The 23,727-nt window shown below is 40.7% G+C and overlaps 1 protein-coding gene and 1 pseudogene across 7 annotated transcripts in view; one reads left to right on the top strand and one right to left on the bottom strand.

Annotated features, from left to right (window-relative positions):
* The window catches only part of RAD51B (RAD51 paralog B), a 917,968-nt gene that overhangs the window by 521,021 nt on the left and 373,220 nt on the right, over positions 1-23,727 (top strand). The gene's annotated exons all lie outside the window — the stretch shown is intronic.
* On the bottom strand, positions 4,473-13,145 carry LOC117975839 (large ribosomal subunit protein eL8-like; annotated as a pseudogene).

Here is a 23,727-nt window from a genome sequence, read left to right on the forward strand (position 1 = left end):
AAAAATTAATACAAAAATGAGATCCCACTCTTGCCATCAGTTTGGCAAAACAAAACAAAAACCCTAAATGTTGTTGAGCATATAAGAAAACAGGAACTCAAACTGCTAATGGAAGACGAAACTGGTAAAGCCACTTTGAAGAACTATCTGGCAGCCTCTAGTCTGATGTGAACAGGCACAAGCACTGCAGCCCAGCAGCTACACTTCTAGCTGTGAGCCTTAGAGATACCTTTGCTTCACAGGTAAAATTATGTACAACAAAGGCTATATTTATTTTTATGTTTTAAAAAGGCCAGAAGGATGAACACCAATTTTTTCTTTTTAAAATTAATAGATAACATTGTACGTTATAATCATATACAACATGATGTTTTAAAGTACACATACATTGTACAATGGTTAAATCTAGCTAATTAAACAAATGTATTGCTCACATAGTTACCATTTTGTGGTAAGAGCATATAACATCCACTCTCTACATTTTTCAAGAATGTAATATATTTTTAACCATAGACACCTTGCTCTTTCATAGGTGTCTTGAAATTTATTCCTCCTGTCTCATTGCAATTGTGTATCCTTTGACCAACATCTTCCCATCCCCCTCTCCACCACACCCCAGCCTCTGGTAACCACCATTCTACTGTCTACTTCTATGTAATCAACTTTTTTGGATTCCACAAAGAAGTGAAATCATGTGGTATTTTGTTTTCTGTGCCCGGCTTATTTCATTTAACATAATGTCTTCCAGGTTCATCCATATTGTCACAAATGGTGGAATCTCATTCTTTTTTATGGCTGAATAGTAGAGTCAACCCTAGAAAAATGCAGGGATGAGGGGTGCTAACCCTCACACAGTCAGAAATCCACAAATACCTTTTGGCTTCTCCAAAACTTTATTAGCCTACTGTTGATTGGAAGCCTTACTGATAACATAAACAGTCAACACATACTTTGTATATTATATATAATATATACTGTATTCTTACAGTAAGTAAGCTAGAGAAAAGAAAATGTTATTAAGAAAATCATAAGGAAGAGAAAACATATTTACCATTCATTAAATGAAAGTGGATCTTTGTAAAATTCTTCACCCATATCGTCTACACATTGAGTAGGCTGAAGAACAGGAGGAGCTGGTCTTGCTGTCTCAGAGGTGGCAGAGGTAGAAGAGGTGGAGGAGTGTAGTGGGAGATAGGAGAGACAGGTTGGAGTAGCTTTATTGAAAAAATCCATATGTAAGTGGACCTTGCAGTTCAAACCTGTGTTGTTCAAGCATCAGCTGTGTTCCATTATGCATATAGGCCACATTTTTTTTATCCATTCATCTGTTGATGGACCTTTAAGTTGATTCCATATCTTGGCCATTGTGAATAGTGCTTCCATAACATGGTAGCACAGATAACCTCTCCAAATTCTTGGTAGTGGTTGTCACTGGAGGAAGAAATGTGATTGACATACTTTACTTGATATATCAAGTGATATATAGGATAGATATATATTTTATGATATATAGGATAGATATATCATATATTTTATGATATATAGGATATATATATTTTATGATATATAGGATAGATATATCATATATTTTATGATATATAGGATATACCATATATTTTGTGATATATAGGATAGATATACCATATATTTTATGATATATAGGATAGATATATCATATATTTTATGATATATAGGATAGATATATCATATATTTTATGATATATAGGATAGATATATATTTTATGATATATAGGATAGATATATCATATATTTTATGATATATAGGATAGATATAGCATATATTTTGATATATAGGATAGATATAGCATATATTTTATGATATATAGGATAGATATATATTTTATGATATATAGGATAGATATAGCATATATTTTATGATATATAGGATAGATATAGCATATATTTTATGATATATATACACACACATATATAAGTATTATATATGTTTTTTTATATATATATAAAAAAACAAACAAGAACTGAAGAAAATATAGAAAATATGTTGGCTGGGCGCAGTGGCTCATGCCTGTAATCTCAGCACTTTGTGGGGCCGAGGCAGGCAGATCACTTGAGATCAGGAGTTTGAGACCAGCCTGGCCAACATAGTCAAACCACATCTCTACTAAAAATACAAAAATTAGCTGGGCATGGTGGCGGGTGCTTGTAATTCCAGCTACTCTGGAAGCTGAAGCAGGAGTATCGCTTGAACCCAGGAGGTGGAGGTTGTAGTGAGCCGAGATCGCACCACTGCACTCCAGCCTGGGCGACAGAGTGAGACCCTGTGTCAAAAAAAAAAAAAAAAAAGAAACAGAAAATGTGTTATATTTTTCTCTGTACTTTTCTGCATTTACATTTTTCTCAAAATTAAAAAAGCAGATAGCCACTCTTTCCATTGATTAGTACAATCAGCATACTTTAGTCTCTTAGTAATTTTCTGATTTGCATCTTTGCAGTCCCTAAACAGTCTTTCCTCTATGATACTAACAGATTTCACTGCAACCAGCTCACCTTCCTGGATCTGGTTTTAAGCTTGGTGAAGGCAGTGCTGATAAGGTCTGACAATGTGGGGAGTGGTAGAAGAAGCTTGGAATCTTTTACTGTTTTTCATAGCATTTCAGAGAGTTGGAAAATAGCTTCAGGGATCATCTAATAGAATTTATTTATTTAAATGAAGAAATTGTGGCCTTGAGAGCCTTGTTCAGATGCACCTGGCTAATTAAAGGTAGAGTTAGAATCTGTAACTACTGATTTTCTAGTAACAAGAGCAGAAAGTTCTACAGAGCCTTCCCCATGGACAATCAGGCACCCACCATGGGTTTGGTATTTTGGAAATAGCCATTAGGTTAGCAATATTTTAAGGGACTAGAAGGAGAGGTTAAAAGTCTCTGTGGTCACTACATTCAAGAAGCAGTATAGCATAAAGGCTGAGAGAAGGTTTATCAGAAGCCATACTTGCATTGGTGTATATCTTGGCTCTGCCACTTCCAGCTGTTTTATCTTGGATAAGTTACTTAACCTGTCTGTGCCACAGTTTCTTTAATTGTAAAAGTAACAATAATAATAGTACCTATTTCAGAGGTTATTCGGAGAGTTAAAAGAGTTAATAATATGTGAGAATGATGTCTGATATATAATGTATTCAACAAATGTTAGCTATTATTATATCATTTGGAGAACAAGCTATTAAGGAAACTGAATGTTTAATTATGGTTCTGCCATCTTTTGCTTTAAACCACTTATCTCTCAAAACTGTCCTATCTTCCTTTGTATTTAACTTGGATGAGTCTTGGTTTTACAATAAAGAAAGCAGAATTCAAAAAGGTAAGATCATTTACTTGCCTAGAATGATGTCATAAATGTGTGGTAATGATTATATTTCCTTTTCATTATATTTCACTCAACACTTATTCATCCCTATTGGTATACATGGGGGCTACCCATGGGAGATGTGAAGCAATCTAGTTGACAAAAGAAATAAAGGACTGAGTCCCTGGGGGTGTTACTGTCCAACACATAGATTGCTATTTTGATGCACTCTGATAAATTACAAGCAAATTCTTCAAGTTTTTAAACAAATTACACTCCAAATTCCTACATTTTGACAAAAGTGCTTTGAACCTTAATATAAAATGATGATAGAATTCTACTTGCCACCAATGCATCTATTAAACAGTGTAGGTTTCTAGGACCCAAATCAGATTTTCTTTCTTTGTATCAGTTTCTTGAAACTAATGCTATAATCCTGATGTGGCTTTTAGACACCAACCCATTCAATGGTGGAGAATTCATTCCCAGGGTTTGAAAGACAGCTAACCATGTCTTTGTTTGTCCCCAATGCTTTTAACCAAATAATGTAGTTCTTAAAAGATGCATTTATATAAGGTAGAATACTCTACATTTCCTTTTTATGGTTGTTTAAAAATGTTTTTAACAAACATTACAGTAATTTTTCTCATCTACCTCAGAAAAGTTCCATGTTCTAACTGAGATGAATTCCTTTGTCAAACTAGTAAGAGGGTCATTTCATTTGTAGTTTACTTACTAATTTATTCCATAATTTGAGTGTTAATCTTGCTGTCAGATGAATACAATCAACTTTTGGACTCAATTTCTTCCTGTGCAGGGGAGAATTTCTGTGTACCAAATTCCCACATAATTGCCTCTTTTGCACACACCCGCATCTTATTTTTGTTGGTGCCTATCCTAGCCCATCGCAACCTGTAATTGTCCAGCTAAATAATTTTTTAAAAAGATTTGATGCTTTCAGGTACCAAAATGATTCAGATTTAAAGCTGCAGTGGATAGTTTATTGATACATGAATTAAACCTGAAATACCCCCTCAGAACCTTAAATCTCTTTTCAGGACAGATGTCTAAAGTTGACCACAGTTTTTCTGTGTGAAAGTAGATGCTAAAATTAGCCATTGTAGCATGCAGCTTTGTGGAAGTGGCTGTACTCTTGCATCCTGTGGTTCTTTCTTCCCTATTGGCATGGTTATTTTGATCCGAAATGTCCTTTTTCCTTTGCTGTCTAGCTTTCTGCTGTCTACCTATTGCCATTCCATGGGCCATAATTCTCAGGTGGAGGTTTTTAAAATTTTCCCTTGCCTAGGCTATATCCCAGACCAGCTGAATCAGAATCCCTGGGGACAGAGCAGGGGTATTTGTGTTTTTAAAACCTCTTCAGGACATTCTGATGCTCAACCTGAATTAAGAACCACTTGCTTATTGCCTAGGTTAGAAATTTTTATTTGTTTTGTTTTGTTTTGTTTGACAGGATCTCACTCTGTCCCCCAGGCTGGAGTGCAGTGACATGATCACAGCTCACTGCAGCCTCGACCTCCTTGGCTCAGGCAATCCTCCCACCTCAGCCTCCTTAGTAGCTGGGACTATAGGCCTGTGCCACCACACTCAGCAAATTTTTTAGTTTTTGTGTTTTGTTTTGTTTTTTTTAAGAGATGGGGTCTCACTATATTGCCCAGGCTGGTCTTGAACTCCTGGGTTCAAGCAATCCTCCTGCCTCACACTCCGAAAGTGCTGGGATTATAGTCATGAGCCACCGTGCCAGGCCCAAAAATCTTTTATTTGTAAATAACTGAAACCCAAACTATCTTAACAGCAACAAAACAATTTGTCATAAGGAATCACGAGACTCTCACATAACCCAACAGCATGAAATACAACTGGACTTCATAAGAGACCAGAGCCTGGAACAGGAACATTTACAAGGACCCAGGCAACTAGTCCCTGTTGCCCAGGTGTAGCTCTCTGTCTGCCTGGCTCCCTTCAGGGGCTTGTGGATTCAGATCTCTGCTTCTCTCTGTACATCTGCTTTCTTTCTTTTCTCTTTCTCAGCTAGCCACTTTCGCTGCTTGCTGAGCACATGGCCAAACATGGTGCATCCTCATTACCCACATTTGTACGTCCTTAGTTCGACTTCCCAGCCCAGGGAGACTAGCATCAATGAATCTAAATTCCTGAGAGAGGATCTGATCAGTCTGGCACAGGTGATATGTCTGCCCTTAATCCAACCAGACAACATGGCTTAAACATGGCTGCCAAGGGCCCACCCATGTGTAGGTTAAGATTGGAGGCTATTTAGCTATCTCAAAGTGTATCTTTATGCTTGCCATATTTTTTTTCTTTTTTGAAGGAAATTTTGTATTATTTTAATTATTTTTATGGACAGAAAACTCAACAGTGTACATTTAACCCAGTTCAGTGGCAAAGTTCTTTAACCTTTGCCTTTTCGAGCTTGATAATGTGAGCTACAGACTTGAGACCCAGGACATTGCCTCCCCAGTGACAGTGGATCTCATCGTATCTGTCGTAGTTGGTCCTGATAGCTTCCACCAGCTTAGCCAAAGCTCCTTTGTCTTCCGAGTTAACCTTTGTGAAGACAACAGTGGTGCAGGTCTTCCTGTGGACTAGATGTCCCAGTCTTGCCTTCCCCTTGATAATGCAGTAAGGGACCCCCTTTTTACAACACTGGGCAGGCAGGCAGAAGACAGCCAGCTCGATGGGATCGACATCATGTGCAGTCATCACCAGCTGAGCTTTCTTGTTCTCCACCAAGGTGGTGACCATGTTAACTCCTGCTCGAAGGACAGGTGGTCTCTTAGTGGGGATGTCCCCTTTGCTGGTAGCTTTCTTCTTGGCCTGGGCCAACAGCCTCTGCTTCTTCTCTTGCTTTGTCTCTGGCCTGTACTTGTGGGCCAGCTTAAGCAGCTGAGTAGCTGTTTGGTGGTCCAGGGCCTGGGTGAACTGGTTAATGGCAGGAGGCACTTACATCCACTTACAGAGGATGGCTCTCTGCCGCTGCAACCTGATATAGTGGGGCCATTTCACAAAGCGGGTGAGGTCTCTTTGGGGCTGGATATCCTGTCCAATGCCAAAATTCTTAAGCCTTTTCTCAAACAGGGGATTCACCACTTCCTTGGCCTCCTGCTTCTTTATGACAGCAGGAGCTGGAGCCATTTTTTCTCCTTGGCTTTCTTTCCTTTCAGCATCTTGGGTGGCGGGAGGAGAGACTTATGGTTGCCATATTTTTCATCTAGCATTATACCAAATAACTTTGTTTCTAATTTCAGTTTTATTGATGATATTTTCACCTTTAAAGAAGGTGAAAAGCAACAATTTTCATATATCAGGGGTGATTTAACCTTACAGATGCCGCTAAGATGAACATTGAATGTACTGTTCTCTCTCTAAGCCTAGTTCTTCCTCTTATAAATAGGGATCAGTCTAAATGTTGAGAAAATTAGAGAATTGGGAAATCTGCCTCTCCTAAGTAGTAAAAGTTGAAAAGTAGTACAGTAAGATAGCAATCTAATAGCACAGTCATTTTCTACAATGTATATAATTTTAATCATCACAATAAAGAATGTTTAAAGAAATTGAGGTAGTTTAATCATAGGCAGTGCTGAGATGTGACCATATAATGATCTTTTAGAGAGAAGGCTGCTACTTTTTCTTTGTCTACACAAGGGTTAAAAAAAGAAGAAATGTTTTTAGGAGGAATGTAACATAGTGCCTGGCACATGGTTAGTATTCAATAGTATTTTACTAATAGTGTTTACTTAGAAATATTTATCAGAAATAACTTCAAGGTGTCTTTGGACCGATACAATGAGTTACCAAGGAAAGTAAATACATTTTTCCTTTTTCCTTTTTTTACCATTAAAGGAAACCAAAATACTTCACCCTCAAATATACTTCTTTGACATATTTGAGATGGCTATTCAGAGAACCTGCAGACAGGAATAGCCCTGTAAAACTACCTTTTGTGGGGGAGATTTACATCTGTAGAGAAAATCTACATTGCTGAAATAAACAGCCAGCCTTTCTGTGCTGTGACTTGTCTGGATCTAGGACAGATGGGCTCCTGGGAGAGAGAGACTGAGAGTTTGACACCTCTGGGGATCTAACAGAAACTTACTCTTTTGGAGGGCTGCTACCTGTGAGGTTTCATCTGCATTACAAGACTGCCTTTGCTAGCCATGCTTTTCTTCTCTTCCACCCATAACTGGTCTTGCCAGACTCTAAGCCTCTATTCCTTCTGTAACCTCAGGATGAAAACTTCAACTATCTGACCCTTTCTTTGAGTTTTTCTTATTTTTTATAACTCCTGTGCACATGCGTGCATATTATTATTTTTGTATGCCTTTTTTCCTATTAACCTGCCTTTTGTCAGTTGATTTTCAGTAAACGCTCAGAGGTTGAAGGGGAGGTTTTCCCTAGGCTCCTATACCATCTTGCATATTTGGGATATCCCAAGACATCCATGACGCTTGGCTCTCTAGGACATTGAAATCTGGTTAGGGAAGTAAAATATGAAAGCAATGGAGAACAGTCTGCCTTTGGCACTCAGAGATCTCTAGATGTTTTCACTTGTCCCATTTCATCCTTATAGGTTAAGAAGCAGGGAAATAGAGTTCATTACAATTTCAAATTATAATTTTGCTGATATTTTCCCCTTCAGGGAAGGTGAGAAGCAAGAATTTTCACATATCAAAGGTGATTTTACCTTGAAGATGCCACTAAGATGAGCTGGGCAGAGAGAATGTTAAGGCAAAGCACAATGTTAATGACTAAATTAGAACTGAAAATGAATTTAATCTCTTTAAAGAACAAGAATCAAGGTAACTGTATTTCAGTAATGTGTAATGCAAAAAATGCATGATGAATAAAATACATCATAGAAATATGAAGGGTTGAGTTATATGCAAGTATATTATAGGAAAAATTAGTTGATCTGATACTATATCAGAGTAGCTTCATCATTAAATGACACTGTGTCATTTATGGAATCATTGGCAATTCCTAGAACATCTATTACGGCACTAAAGTGGTCAGGGTTTTCATAAAATTTTGTGGAAGTCTGAACCTTATTTTCTTAGGTCAAAGACATGGTAGAAGCAATTTATAAGTAATGTTTTATTAATAAAGTGATTTCTAAGTTTATGATAAATACAAGTGACAGATCCAGTGGAATTTATTGGCTAATGTAATTGCGAAGGCTAAGAAGTGGATCTCTAATGGGTTTCCAACAATGTCATCATCGTTTCTGCTGTAATTCCATCTCTCTGCTCTGCTTTCCTCCTGTTGGTTTCATTCGCAGCAGGTTTTGCCATATGGGAGGAGCAATGCAGCAGTCTCTGGTCCGTATCACTTAGGATCTCATAAGGCATAAGGTCCTTTTTCTCTCCAACTTTGTCAGTACGTTCAAAAAGAGTCCGATTGGCCCATTAGATCTTTTGTCTACCCCAGTGGCAGGAAGACAGGGCCCCAGAGGTAGGGCTGGAGCAGTTCTCCAAAGGAAAGGAAGGTTTCAGTTATTAGAAAAGGGGTGGAAAGAATATATGTCCACCAATATATCACACAACTGCATATAGTGCACTTTCACATCCTGTGGCAAACAAAAATCTTTCACTAATGGAAAGGAAATGATGGCTTGACTTATTGTGTATAGTGTAAGAAAAAAAAAATCCAGATGCTTTTTTCATATTCACTCTAATTCCCTAGGTTACAACTAATTAGTACTTCCTGTTTGCTCCCCATATAATTTGCTTACCCCTTGACTCTATCACGTGTTTATCTTCCTTCTAGAGGCCTATCTTACAGAAATAGGATGTGAACACTTGAAGACAGAACTTTGTCTTTTATCTCTTTATTTCCAGTGCCTAGTCCAATCCTTGGAACACAGAAGCCACTTGATGCTTACTGAGTGGAATTAAATTCTATCCTATCTATTGCTTATATTAGGAAAGAAAAAAAAATGTGCTAGTCAAGGGCTTTAGGGGGAAAGTCTTTGTTCTCTAGGAGGAAGGATTTTCCCTAAGTCACTCTTGGCCTTTCTGCTTCTTCACTGTTCCTCCTTAGGGAAAGTGGAATGGCTTATCTAACTGGTGAGTCTGAGATAAGGAAGCACTTCTCACATTCAGATATTGTCCTCCACCAGCCATAGAGGGACGGGACAGGGGGCACTGCCTAACCCAGTTTTGGGGAAGCTCACTGTTGCTATGTACCCATGCCTTCTCTCTCTCTCTTTCTCTCTCTCTCCCTCTCTCTCTCTGTCTCTCTCTTTCTAATGAAGAGTTTAGCTTTGGAGTTAATGAGCAAAAGATTTCCTTACCATAAAGTGAAGCCCATCAAGTGAAAGCAAGTAGAAAGGCACAGAAAGGTTTATCCTTGTCACCATGTGGAAGGACACTTAGGGGAGCAGATCATTTGGTAACTGTTGGTACTTGTGGCCTCTACATCTTGTAAATTCATACATGTCCATGTTTGACCTAATTGTAGACTTTTTTGAAATTTTCAGTTTTAGGTGAATACCAATGAGTACCCAGAGTTTTCTGTCTTTGTTGTCCTCTGGATGTTGGTCCCAAATCCACTCAGGCAACAAATCCTGGAGTTACCTGCTCCTTATCTTTAAAGTATATGTAGCCCTTGGTCTCCATTTCTGCTGCCTTTTTTTTTTTTTTTGCTTATTTTTTAATTTAAAATTGACAAATACAGTTGTATGTATTTATGGGCACAATGTAATGTTATAATTAATAAATATAATATGGGATAATTAAATCAAACTAATTAAGATATCCATCGCTCCAAATACTTACCAGTTTTGTGGTAAGCACATTTGAAATTTACTCTCTTAACAATTTTCAAATGTACAGTACATAATTATTCACTATACTCACCACACAATTTGAGCTCCTTATATATTTTGGATATTAAACCCTAATCAGATGTATGCCTTGAAAATATTTTCTCTCAATCCAAAGGTTGTCGCTTCATGCAGTTGTTTTCCTTGCGGTACAGGGGCTTTTTATTTTGATATAATCCCATTTTTGTATTTTTGCTTTTGTTGCATGAACTTTTAGGGTCAGGTCTAAAATATCATTGCCCAGAATAATGTGTAATTTTCCCCCTATCTCTTTTGACAGCCTACAATCAGATATATGAGCAAAGAAATGATTTAAAGTTGGAACTTACATTTAAAAGGAAGCAGAGTGTAAAATTTTGGATAATTTGCAGCCTGGCTATGTGGCCAGAGAAATAAAAAGCATTTTTAGGAGAGGAATACAAGCAGGCTGAGGAACAACCACTTGCTTAGAAAGATTAGCGTGACTAAAAGAGAGCCAAGTGCTAATTTCCAAGACAATGGGGAAAAGGCATATCAGAGATCTTGGAGACAGACTCTGCTATCAGACCCAGAGCATTATGAGGAAATAATGGTTTCAGGGACCAGGCCTGGGCCATTGCCCTGCTCAGGCTTGAGACACTGCTGTCTGCATGTGGGCTGCTTCAGCTCCATCTCCAGCTCCAGCTCAAAGGGCCCCAAGTACAGCTTGGGCTGCTGGCTCTGGAGGGCACAAGCTGTAAGCTTTAGTGGCTTTCATGTGGTATTAAGCCTGCAGGTGCACAGAGTGCAAAAGTGAAGGAAACTTTGCAGATTCCCCTAGATTTCAGAGGATGTATTGGAAATCCTGGGTGCCCAGGCAGTAGCCTGCTGCAGAGGTGGAGCCCTTACAGAGAACCTCTACTAGAGCAATGTGGAGAGGAAATGTGGAGTTGAAGCCCCCCACATAGAGTCCTCACCAGGGCACTGCCTTGTGGAGTGATGGGAAGAGGGCCACCACCCTCCACGTCCCAGAATGGTAGAGCCATGGGCAGCTTGTATCCTGAGCTTGGAAAAGCTGCAGACACTCAACTCCAACCCATGAGAGCAGTCATGGGGTCTGCATCCTGCAAAGCCACAGGGACAGCGCTGCCCATGCACCAGTGTGCCCTGGATGTGGGACATGGAGTCAAAGATGATTATTTTGGAGCTTTAAGATTTAATGACTGCCGCCGAGCGTAGTGGCTCACGCCTGTAATCCCAGCACTTTGGGAGGCTGAGGTGGGTGGATCACGAGGTCAGGAGATCAAGACCATCCTGGCTAACACAGTGAAACCCCGTCTCTACTAAAAGTACAAAAAATTAGCACGGCGTGGTGGTGGGCGCCTGTAGTCCCAGCTACTCGGGAAGCTGAGGCAGGAGAATGGCGTGAACCTGGGAGGCGGAGCTTGCAGTGAGCAAAGATCACGCCACTGCACTCCAGCCTGGGTGACAGAGCGAGACTCCGTCTCAAAAATAAATAAATAAATAGCCTGGGTGCGGTGGCTCACGCCTGTAATCCCAGCACTTTAGGAGGCCAAGGCAGGCAGATCATGAGGTCAGGAGCTCGAGACCAGTCTGGCCAACATGATGAAACCCAGTCTCTACTAAAAATACAAAAAACTAGCCAGGCATGGTGGCGGGTGCCTGTAGTCCCAGCTACTCGGGAGGCTGAGGCAGGAGAATGGTGTGAACCCAGGAGGCGGAGCTTGCAGTGAGCCGAGATCGCGCCACTGCACTCCAGCCTGGGCAACAGTGTAAGACTCAATCTCAAAAAAAAAAAAAAAAAAAAAAAAACATTTAATGACTGCCCTTCTGGGTTTCAGACCTGCATGGGAGCTGTAGCCCCTTTCTTTTGGCCAGTTTTTCCCTTTGGAATGGGAATATTTACCCAATGCCCATATTACCATTGTATCTCGGAAATAAATAACTTGTTTTTGATCTTACAGGCTCATAGGTGGAAGGAACTCATCTCCAGATGAAACTTTGGACTTTAGACTTGGGACTTTTGATTGAGTTGGAATTGGAACAAATTAAGACTTGGGAGAACTATTGAGAAAGTATGATTATATTTTGCAATGTGAGAAGGACATGAGATTTGGGGAGCTAGAGGCATAATGATATAGTTTAGATATTTGTCCCCTCCAAATCTCATGTTAAAATCCCCAGTGTTGGAGGTGGGGCTTGGTGGAAGGTGTTCTGATTATGGGGGCAGATCCTTCATGAATGGCTTAGTCCATCCGTTTGGTGATGAATGAGTTCTTGCTCTGGTGGTTAACATGAAATGTGGTTATTTAAAGAGTGTGGCACCTCCCCCCACTCTTGTTCCTACTCTCAACTTGTGACATGCTAGCTTCCCTTCACCTGCCACCATGACTATAAGCTTTCTGAGGCCTTACCAGAAGCTGAGCAGATGCCAGCACCATGATTTCTGTAGAGCCTGCAGAGCTGTGAGCCAATTAAGCTCAGCGTCAGGTGTTTCTTTTTTTTTTTTTTGAGACAGAGTATTGCACTGTTGCCCAGGCTGGAGTGCCTGGAGGCATGATCTCAGCTCACTGCAACCTCCACCTCCTGGGTTCAAGAGCGACTCTCATGCTTCAGCCACCCAAGGAGCTGGGATTACAGGAGTGTGCTACCACGCCCAGCTAATTTTTGTATTTTAGTGGAGATGGGGTTTCACCATGTTGGCCAGGCTGGCCTCGAACTCCTGACCTCAAGTGATTCACCCACCTTGGCCTCCAAAAGTGCATGAGGCGTGAGCCACTGCGCCTGGGCAGTTATTTGTTTATAGTGATGCAAGAACAGACTAACACAAATGGGTTCAGAATTCAGTTGTGGGAAAGGTGTGTAATTTAATAGTCCCCTCAAACCTCACAGAAGAATTTCAGAAAGATCCTATATTTGTTTTTGAATGCATGCAGAGAATAGATTAAAATATAAATATCTTGATGTTTTTTATATTACATATTTATATCCCATCTTTTTCCAAAACAGATTTAAAGTGGTTTCATCTTTGACATGGTAATCTAACCCATGACATTCAAAAGCCACAAGGACAGAAAAAGAATTTTCTAAGGCTGCCCGAAGCGCAACTTCATTTGATATGATTTCCTAGCCTAGAATATAATCAGGAAGGCACTGATTTCTTTCTGTTACTGTTGTTTTTAAGCAAAAAAGATCCTATTCCTCCTCTTCTATTTCTTTGCATGGTGAATAGCTCCGCTAGTTACCCAGCCACTAAACAACAACCTGGGAATCAACTTCCTCTCTATTCTGTTGCCCCTTCCCCCAAACAACCACTCGATCATCAAGATTTCTTCCTCGATTTCATATTCAGCTCTACATCCAGGGTCTAAATTCACACCTTGGATTTCTGCTGCCTGAACTAATCCAGCAGTCGCACTCTGTAGCCCTTCAGTCCCTCTTCTGTAGCATGTCCAAAGTGTTCTTTCTAGCAGAACAATGTGATTGTGTTACTCTTGTACTTGAAATCCCTCAATGTCTTTTTCACTGTCTCTGGGATTTATTCCAGACTCCCTAGCATACATACAGGGACCTCAAGGTCTGGCAGCTGCTCAGTTCTCCAGCCGTATATCTCTGAATGGTTTCTCTCTCGGCCTCATTTCTCCATCACCCCTCCTCCCAGTAAACACATACACTAGAACCATTGTGAATTTCTCAGAGTACTTCTTATGGTCTAGGATAGTTTACATTTTTGGGTCCCTTTTGCTGCTCCTCTGCCTATAATTTATCCCTTCCCCTCTTGCCTTCCCTCTACCCCACAAGGCTGGCTCAGCTTTTAAGACTCAATCGAAGTGCCACCACCTCTCTGAAGCCTTTTTCACACTTCACCCTTAGGAAGAATGAAGCATCTTCTTCCTCTTCTTCCCTTCCATGTCTGTAATCCTCAACACATTTTTTTTTTCATGAATTGTCTGCAACACTGTTTGCTTTCGCTAGACTGAAAGATCTTAGGGACAAAGTCCAAGTTATGCTCGTTCTGCTGTCTCTAATATCTAGCATCATTCCTGACACTTTAGCAGTATTTCATAAATGTTTATTGACTAAATGCATATTTACCTATGCATGAAAGAGTAACAGTTTCAGAGTTTTTGTTAGCTGCATTCCTTTACTTCCTATCAGTTTGGGGAAGTAGATTTAGTACCCACAAAATGATTGGGAGTCCCCTGTACTGCAAAGATTTGACTTTAAGAAGTAGGTGGCTGGGTACGATAGCTCATGCTTATAATCCCAACATATTGGGAGGCCAAGGCAGAAGGATCGCTTAAGCCCAGGAGTTTGAGACCAGCCTGAGCGACGTAGTAGGGACCCATTCCGTATGAAAAACCATATATATTAGCCAGGCATGGTGGCGTGTGCCTCCCAAATTGGCTGAAGCAGGAGGATTGCTTGAGCCTGGGAGGTCAAGGCTGTAATGAGCCATGATTGTGCCACTGCACGCCAGCCTGGATGACAGAGCAAGACCCTGTCTCAAAATAATAATAATAAATAAAGAAGCAGGCCCGTGAACAGCATCAGCAGTTTCAGCTACTAATACTAGCAGTCTTTGTTCCTCTTAGAGTGCAGAGAGCTGCTGGTCACTTTTGATCTTTATTAAAACACCCATACACAGTAAGATTGCTTGGGAATCCAAGGCAGAATATATCTGTGTGGTTTGAGAGAGGACTTTAAAGTGTTAGAGAGTCTAATCTTTTTAGAGCACACTAAAAAGAGAGTAGATACACTACCCCAGGGCAGAGATGAAATAATGAATTTGCTGAATATTCCATGTGGGCCCTGAACATCAACAGGGCAAGAGAGAAGTCAAGAAATGAAAAGTGCTGGTAAGGTCAGCAAGTACCTATCTTGGCACCCAATGGTACCAAGTGACCATTGCATGGACCATGCTCTGGGAGGGCATGAGAAAAATTAAGGGCAAAGGACATTCCCTCAAAGAGTTTACCAGTTTAAAGCTTTAATGTCCCTGAAACTAATATGTCTTCTGTGGCAAGCTTTGATGATAAATGTAGACTAAGTTTTTTAAAATCATATAAAAATTTAAAATACTTTGCAAAGCACAAACAATTTTCTTAGGCCTGCCTTGGTAGCAAGAACAGTTTGTAATGACTAAAAAGTGGAGAATCTATGGTATATTCATGGTCTAAATCAGATATTGCAAGCTGGTGCCCTCTGGACTGGAGTCATACGATATTTTCAAATTCAGGAAATTTTAAATAAAAATTAAGATTTCTTACTTATGATTTCCTTGTGCTCTCAGGTCAAAATGGTTTATGCAAGACTTGATGGTTTGAAATAAAATTGTACAAAGGCATTCATTCCACTTTGGCTAAATGGATTCTAGTATAAATGCAAAGGATATTTAACTCACTTGGGAGCTCATAGGCATAATGCATATGTTTGTTTAAAAACAAAAGAAGCAATTGAAGATTAACATTGACTTTGTCTCGCCTGGCGCGGTGGCTCACGCCTGTAATCCCAGCACTTTGGAAGGCCGAGGTGGGCGGATCATGAGGTCAGGAGATCGAGACCATCCTGGCTAACAGGGTGAAACCCCGTCTCTACTAAAATACAAAAAAATTAACCAGGCATGGTGGGGGGCGCCTGTAGTCCCAGCTACTCGGAAAGCTGAGGCAGGAGAATGGCATGAACCCGGGAGGCAGAGCTTTCAGTGAGCCAAGATCCTGCCACTGCACTCCAGCCTGGGCGATACTGACTTTGTCTCATAGTTTAGATCTGGGATAAACAAACCTTTTCTGTAAAGGGCCAGAATATTTTAGGCCTTTATTTATTTTAGGTTTTGCAGGTCCTGTAATCTCTGTTGCAGCTAAACAGCTCTGCCACTGTAGTGTGAAGTCACCATAGATGATACCTGGACAAATGAGCATGGCTGTGTTCAATAAAACTTTGTTTATGAACACTGAAATTTGAAATTTATATAATTTCTACATGTCACAAAAATTTTTTTTGTCTTTTTTTCAGCTATTTAAAACTGTAATAACTATTCTGAGCTCATGGGCCATATAAAAACAAGAGATGGACCTCATTTGACATATAGGCCAAATGGACATTGGCTGAGTGTCATTGTAAAATCTTGGTCTTAGGCTTTTTAGACCTGATTAGCCTAAAAGGAACAAACTAGGATGTTCTGTTCTCTTTACAGGGCAAAGGAATTCTCCTTTCCCTACTTTTTATTTTTTATTTTTTCAATTTTTTTGGATGGAGTCTTACTCTGTCACCCAGGCTGGAGTGCAGTGGCACCATCTTGGCTCACTGCAACCTCCGCCTCCCAGGTTCAAGCAATTCTTCCGCCTCACCCTCTCTAGAAGCTGGGATTACAGGTGCGTGCCCGACGCCCAGCTAATTTCTGTATTTTCAGTAGAGATGGGGTTTCACCATGTTTGCCAGGCTGGTCTCGAACTCCAGACCTCAGGTGATCCACCCACCTCGGCCTCCCAAAGTGCTGGGATTACAGGCATGAGCCACCATGCCTGGCTTCCCTACTTTTTTATATCCATGGGGAGCTTGGTTGATATCCTGCTTGAACATGGAAGACCCAAGTTGCTCACCCTGTGTTTTCCAAAGCCTTAAAGGCTAGTCTACATTTCAGACAGCCCAGGTGATGAGGGAGCCTTGTGTTTTCTGTGAGGAACCTTATCCCTTAAGCATCTATATCCCAGTCATACTTATGCATGGAAAGGCTAAGTAAAATCTATTAATATCCTAGCTAGAAAGAAAACTATAAAATTACACATAGATGCAAGCTTGTGTGTATTCTGCAGTTCAAAGTGTAGTCAGCAAAAAAAGCATACATGCTATCGCACTGGGAGGAAATCGGTGTCTTTGAAATCAAATACCCTGCCATTGGCATATCCAGGCTTGAAACTCGGCTGCAGCTTTTAGCTTCCACCACATGTTTACATTGGAAATCTCTCTGTGCACATATAGAGTTTGTTCTCTTATGAAATCATGTCTCTAGGGAAGGATAATTTAAAGCCATTTCCGTTTGTTATGTCTGAGCTGAACTAGACTATTAGGGCTTGTTAACGCTGGATAAACTTGAGCCCTATAACTGCCTTCATCTGCAGATTATAGAATCTGTCCAACAAATTGCATTCTGATGTTTTCAGAATGATGGCTAAGCAAGCAAGGGCCTTTTAATTTATATTCTATCACCATGGTTGTCAGGAATCACAGTTTTGACTTTCATGCTTACTTGGTATAGCAGCGATGATATGACTCTTGAATGGACCAAATCCAGAAGTAATTGAGACACTAAACTGCATCTGCATGTTACTATAGCAGAGTGAGCAAAGGCTGACAGTCAGAAAATTGCTGGTGAAGCATCTTTCTTCAGAGTGCCTCCCTTCCCCGAGTCTTAGCATAAATCAGTGTTAGGTCCACTGAAATATCGTGTGTGGTCTGCATTTAGAAATTTTATTTGAAAATGAGACAGATGGATAAATGAAAACAAGTTTTCTTTAGGCTAGTGTTAAGTAAATAGAATTAAGTGAAGATAGACAGTTTCCCTGATTTAGTGGAGGGGAGATGGTGGTTGCCCCAGGATATCTAACTCCCTCTACCTCTATTCATCAAATCCACTGAACACATTTGCCTTCAGTTTGGCTTAATATCATTCACCATTTTAGATAGTGGGATACTGGAAGGTAGAAATTACATCTGTTTGACTTCTTTTGTGAACCAGTGTAGTAGAACTACCAGTACAACTTCAGTAAAATCACAAATAGGATGGCACCAGGCAATAGTGTGACTATCCAACATGGCATCCCCTAACTGGGAAAGGAATCCTTTCTTCATGGCTCTGGCCTTATTTTCAGTAGCTCCACTGAATTCACTTCTTTTCAATAAACTTGTAAAAGGTACTGCCCTACGCCCTGAGGTTGGGGACAGTGGCAGTGGTAGGATACAGAGACAAATAAGACATAGACCCTGCCCAAAAGGTGACTGTATACATAAAGCACCCTAATCCAGACCAAACTCAAAGAATGCTAGAAATGAAGGGCAGACATAGGACAGTGGCATTTTGAGTAAGAAATAGGGTTTCAACTGGTGGGAGAAAGAAGAACCTGCTAGACTAAGGGAACAGCATGAACTAAAGACCAGAAGTAGAAAAGTACTACTTTTTGTACCAAAAGTAGAAAAGACCAAAAGTGTTGAGGGAGAATGGGAATAATTCCTCTCTCTCTCTTTCCTTTTTTCCCTTTATTCTTTTTTCAATAATTATTTGATGAATGTTTATGGTAAACCGAACAGACACAGCTCCTGCCCACACAAAGCTTACAGTCTAGAGGAGGAACAACCAGGAATCAAAGAAGCCCAAAGTAAATAACAAATTACAGCCCTGACCCTTACCTCAAAGGAGAGGGGTACATTGACTAAGAGAGCGCATTACAGGAGAGTGGAACATACTTTACAAGCCTTTACTGGAGAGATGTCCTGCCACCTGAAGAGAGAGAAGGCGTTGATTAGAGGAGAGCGCTCTATGGAGAGGAGTCAGCGTGGACACTGAGACTGCAAGAGTGAGGGAATGTGCGGGATTAGACCACAGTCAGGGAGCAGAACACAGTGGGATTTTTGGTCTTTATTCTAAGAGCAAAGAAAAGCTATTGACCTGTTTTTAGCAAAAGATGGGGTAAGGTAATGAGATTTGCTAGTTGGAAAGATCCCACTAGCTGCAGTGTAGAGAATGAATTAGATGGGTGAAGAGGGACCCCTGCCAGGAGGCAGATGCAATTGTCCATGGGGGATATTCTGGTTTCTTTGCACTGGAGTAATGAGGATGGGGATGAAAAGAAGGGAATATGTTTAAGAGCTGATAATGAGCTTGGCCTTGGCAACACTGAGTTTGATGCACCTTTGAGACACTAAAGAGACGTACCAGGAAGATATAGGTGTACTGGAGCTCACTGAAGAGGTCTGGGCTGGAGATAAACAATTGAGTCATCTCCTTATAGGTGATAATTGAGCCATAAAAGTGGATAAATAAATATAAGTTGAATGAATGATAGAATTAATGAATAGATGGTATTGGGTGAGGAAAGAGCACAGAGTAATGAGGGCTTAAACAACTTTGTGGTGCTGTATTTCTGTAACTATTACTTATCAGTTGTGAGACTGGACAAAGTGATTTTCCTCTGGCCAGGTCTGATGCCTCCTATGGACACATTCTGAAAGCCAGCAGGAACCTAGAAAGTGACCAGGCCACCCCCTTGCCCACATAGAAACATGTCTGCTAACTCTTCCACCTTACCAATAGGTGGATTCCAAGAGTTCACATAAAAGGTGGTTGTTTGGATTGTAGAAGTCTCTTCCCAAAAGAAACTCCTACTTTCCTAGGGAGATGCCACCATAGACCCTAATTAACCAAGGTCCTTTCTGTGAGACAGTATGTTCAATAGGACCTTGAGGTGTTACAAACTATTTCCTCACAGATGCCTGGGCATAGGCCTGGACTCTTCCCCAGACTCCTCCCATCCCACTTGCCAGGCACTGAGAAACAGGACTTTCCACTTGTTTGTCACTGGCAAGGACTTCATGGCTTCAGAGAGGGAGCTCCAGGGGTTTCTGGGACACTTACCAGTATAAATTCCCTGAGGTTCTTCTAAGTCTGTGCTTGAATTCATTCATTCATTCCCTTCTTATCTTTTCTGAGGACCCCAAGAATTGGCCTGCCTGCGTCCTTTGCTTTTACTTTCAGCAGGTGGGGGTCTGGCACGGTCGGGGGAAGGGTTTTGATGGGAAAAGTGAGGCTGGTACTATTTTTCCTCCCATGTTTAGCCTATAGAGTATAGTCATAAAACTTTTCCTCAATGTTTCAGTCCTGAAGCAAGCGCACAGCTCATTGGCAGTTTCTAAGGATTTTTATTATTAGCAATGTCAGAAAGCAAGTTGAAAGCAAAACAGCCCGCTCTGGGCCTCTTCCCTAGCCTTTCCTTATTTTGTGTTGTTTTCCTCACACCCAGGAGGAACACATATCCCAATTCCTGAGGACAGTCCTGATTTGCAACTGGCATTGTGGCACAACTGCCAATAGTACCACCTTTAAAAAGTTTAGACACTGAATTATGGTCATGCTACTTAACCCCATAAAGAAAAATAAAGTAATGCATTGGTGGTAATAGTGGATTTACAAAAGACTACAATAATCTCGATCTGCATTTTAGCGAGAGGATATGAGCCACAGAGTGATTTCTTTGGTATTTTGTCCCAACAGCTGGACTGGGCCTCTATGTGTGTAGGTGAGGGATGGGGTACAGAGGGGAGGACTTGTGGGAAGTGCTGGAATATCAGGGCTAGAATATTGCCACAGAAATGTGTCTATTTTTTCTCCTGTCTCTTTCTCAGTAACCAGATCTACCATGGAAGACTCAGACTGGCACTTTGGCAAGGTGAGATGAAAGATCAGGGCTGAGGAAGGTGCATTTGCAGGCACTGTGGGGTCCACAGCAGAGAGGATAAAAACGTGGAGGCAGAGGTGCATCTGAGTCATAACAGCACAGAGCCGGGCGTTGGGGTTGGGGCCTGAGCCATTGTTGTCTGGCTGTCGCAGCAGGGGGAAAGGAGGACAGAAGTGTCAATGTTTCGTTGAGAATTTTTCTAAAAAGTTGCCACTTTGGGTGAAGGGCTCAGTAAGACCTTCCCCTCCACACTCCACATAACTATGCTTCTATTAGAAGTATCCTGAGCAGTTCAGGCCATCCACGTGGTGGAACTGTGTGGGGTACCCTCAAGCCCATGGGTCTCTAGGGGTTGTGCCTAAGTCACATGTATACGTTCCACCTGTGATGTTAGGCAAGCAAGCATATGATCCTTTCTCATCACCACTTCCATGAAACAAAGACATTTTAGAACTGTTGACGATAGCAATGTTTTCTCGACAAAGAGATTACTTGTAAAGTAGTAAAGAACATTAGAAAAAGGAGCTATAGTCATATGGTCACTGTTCTTTGTGGTGCTATATAGGTGGTGTGTATATTATAAGAACTTTTGTGTCTTCCAATAATGTTTTTTGGTTTTTTGTTTTTGTTTTTGTTTTTGTTTTTTGAGATGGAGTCTCGCTCTGTTGCCAGTCTGGAGTGCAAGGGCACGATTTCGGCTCATGGCAACCTTCACCTCCCAGGTTCAAGCGATTTTCCTGCCTCAGCCTCCAGAGTAGCTGGGACTACAGGCACACGCCACCACGCCCAGCTAATTTTTACTGTTAGTAGAGACTAGGTTTCACCATGTTAGCCAGGATGGTCTCGATCCCTTGACCTCGTGATCTACCCACCTCAGCCTCCCAAAGTGTTGGGATTACAGGCGTGAGCCACCGCGCCTGGCCCCAATAATGTTTTAAACGAGTAAAATGAAGTTTGTCACTTCTGCATGCTTACAAGCTTAAACATCAAAAGAATTGGCCAGGTGTGGTGGCTCACACCTGTAATCCCAGAACTTTAGGAGACCAAGTTGGGAGGATCACTTGAGTCTGGGAGTCCAAGACCAGCCTGGGCAACAAAGCAAAATCTGTCTCTACAAAATATTTATTTTTTAATTTTTTTTTAAATTATTAAGAATCCAAAGAGTTTATACATTTAGGTGGGAAAGGTAACCCTTGGGAAGCCCTGGGCTAGCCTCTCGGCTTGCTCATGATTCAAGTAGCAAAAAGAAGTAGTGGACTCAGGACAGAATTTTGACGTGGGAGCCCCATTTCAAGCTCTGAGGTCTGAAATGCCAAGTTTAAGCCTCTTGGCCTCATTGTGACTCGATTTCCCTTTCCATGAAATGAGAAGATAATCCCAGTATTAGGGTACTATCCGAGTACCTTCAGGCTTTTTAGGAAGAACTCTAGTGAGTAAGCTCTCCGGCTGTAGAGGGGACCGTGATGCACAGTAAAAAGAACCCCATCTTGTCACTGGAGGGATATAGGCAGCCGCCCAATGGGAGCTCCCATACTGTAGAGATGGCACTCTTGCTTTGGCGGGACTAGTACAGATGTATTTTTTATGTCCCATTTCTTATGTTGCCTATTTTTGGAGACATATTTGTTTGTTAACTCTTTGAGTTTCATAAAGAAAACATTAATACAAATTTTATTGAGTGGTAGGTTAGCTCCAATATCCTCAAAATAGATTGAGCATTTTAGAATTCACCTTAATGTTACCTGGAATGCAAAAAGATTTGCCTAAAACGTTTAGCTCCTCATTTTGTTACTGGCTTCATTCTGATTTTGGAAACAACAGAAAGTAAAGTGGAACTGGGGTTTTGGGTCTATTAGATTCTCCAATTTAATCTCGCCCATCTATTCCTGATATTAATAAACTCTTTCTAATATCAGTTGGCCATGGTTGTCATTCTGGTAAATACCTCCCTGGAACCGGACTGAATAAAATTCATGAGACTTGCTGGTCACAGCTGGAGATTGGTTCAGTGGTTTGGGTTTTTTTTTTCTACCAAAGTGAAAATAGAATTATTGTTATTATTGTTTTCTAGTTTTAAAATGACTAAAAGTACAAAGGAAAAATGGAAAAGTCAATTTAAATCCTACTGCTGAGAGAAATAACATTTTGGTGAGCAACTCTCCAGATCACTCTCAGAATGTGCATATTATACTTCCATATGCCATTGTTAGAAAACAAGAGTGTACTTTCTCATTGTGGACAACTCTATGTCCATAAATAATGACACCATTAATTATAGTGACAGTATATAATATTCCATTAAACAGCTGTCCTATTATCCATTTATGCATTTCCCAATTATTATTCATTTAGGTTTTTTTATATTGCTTACTATCATTTAAAAATTGCAGTAAACATTCTTTTACATCCAGATTTCCAAATTTGTCTAATTATCTCCCAGGTTATATAGCCATATCTTGAGAATATTGTAGACATGGTTCCAGACCATTGCAATAAAGTAAATATTGCAATAAAGTGAAATACATTTTTTGGTTTCCCAGTGCATATAAAAGTTATGTTGGCCGGGCGCGGTGGCTCAAGCCTGTAATCCCAGCACTTTGGGAGGCCGAGGTGGGCGGATCACAAGGTCAGGAGATTGAGACTATCCTGGCTAACAGGGTGAAACCCCGTCTCTACTAAATAAATACAAAAAAATTAGCCGGGTGCAGTGGCGGACGCCTGTGGTCCCAGCTACTCCGGAGGCTGAGGCGGGAGAATGGCGTGAACCCAGGAGGCGGAGCTTGCAGTGAGCCGAGGTTGTGTCACTGCACTCCAACCTGGGCGACAGAGCGAGACTCCGTCTCAAAAAAAAAAAAAAAAAAGTTATGTTTACACTCTACTCTATTAAAAGTGCAATAGTATTATATTTTTTAAAAACAATATAGATTACCTAAATTTAAAATACTTAATTGCTAAAAAAAAAAATGCTAGGGATCATCGGAGCCTTCAGTGAGTTATAATCTTGCTGGTGAAGGGTCTTGCCTTAGTGTTGAAGGTTGCTGACTGTTCAGGGGGTGGTTGCTGAAGGTTGGAGTGGCTGTAGCAATTTCTTAAAAAATGACAATAATGAAG

This window comes from Pan paniscus, chromosome 15 (genome assembly GCF_029289425.2).
Source record: "Pan paniscus chromosome 15, NHGRI_mPanPan1-v2.0_pri, whole genome shotgun sequence".
NCBI classification, from domain to species: domain Eukaryota; kingdom Metazoa; phylum Chordata; class Mammalia; order Primates; family Hominidae; genus Pan; species Pan paniscus.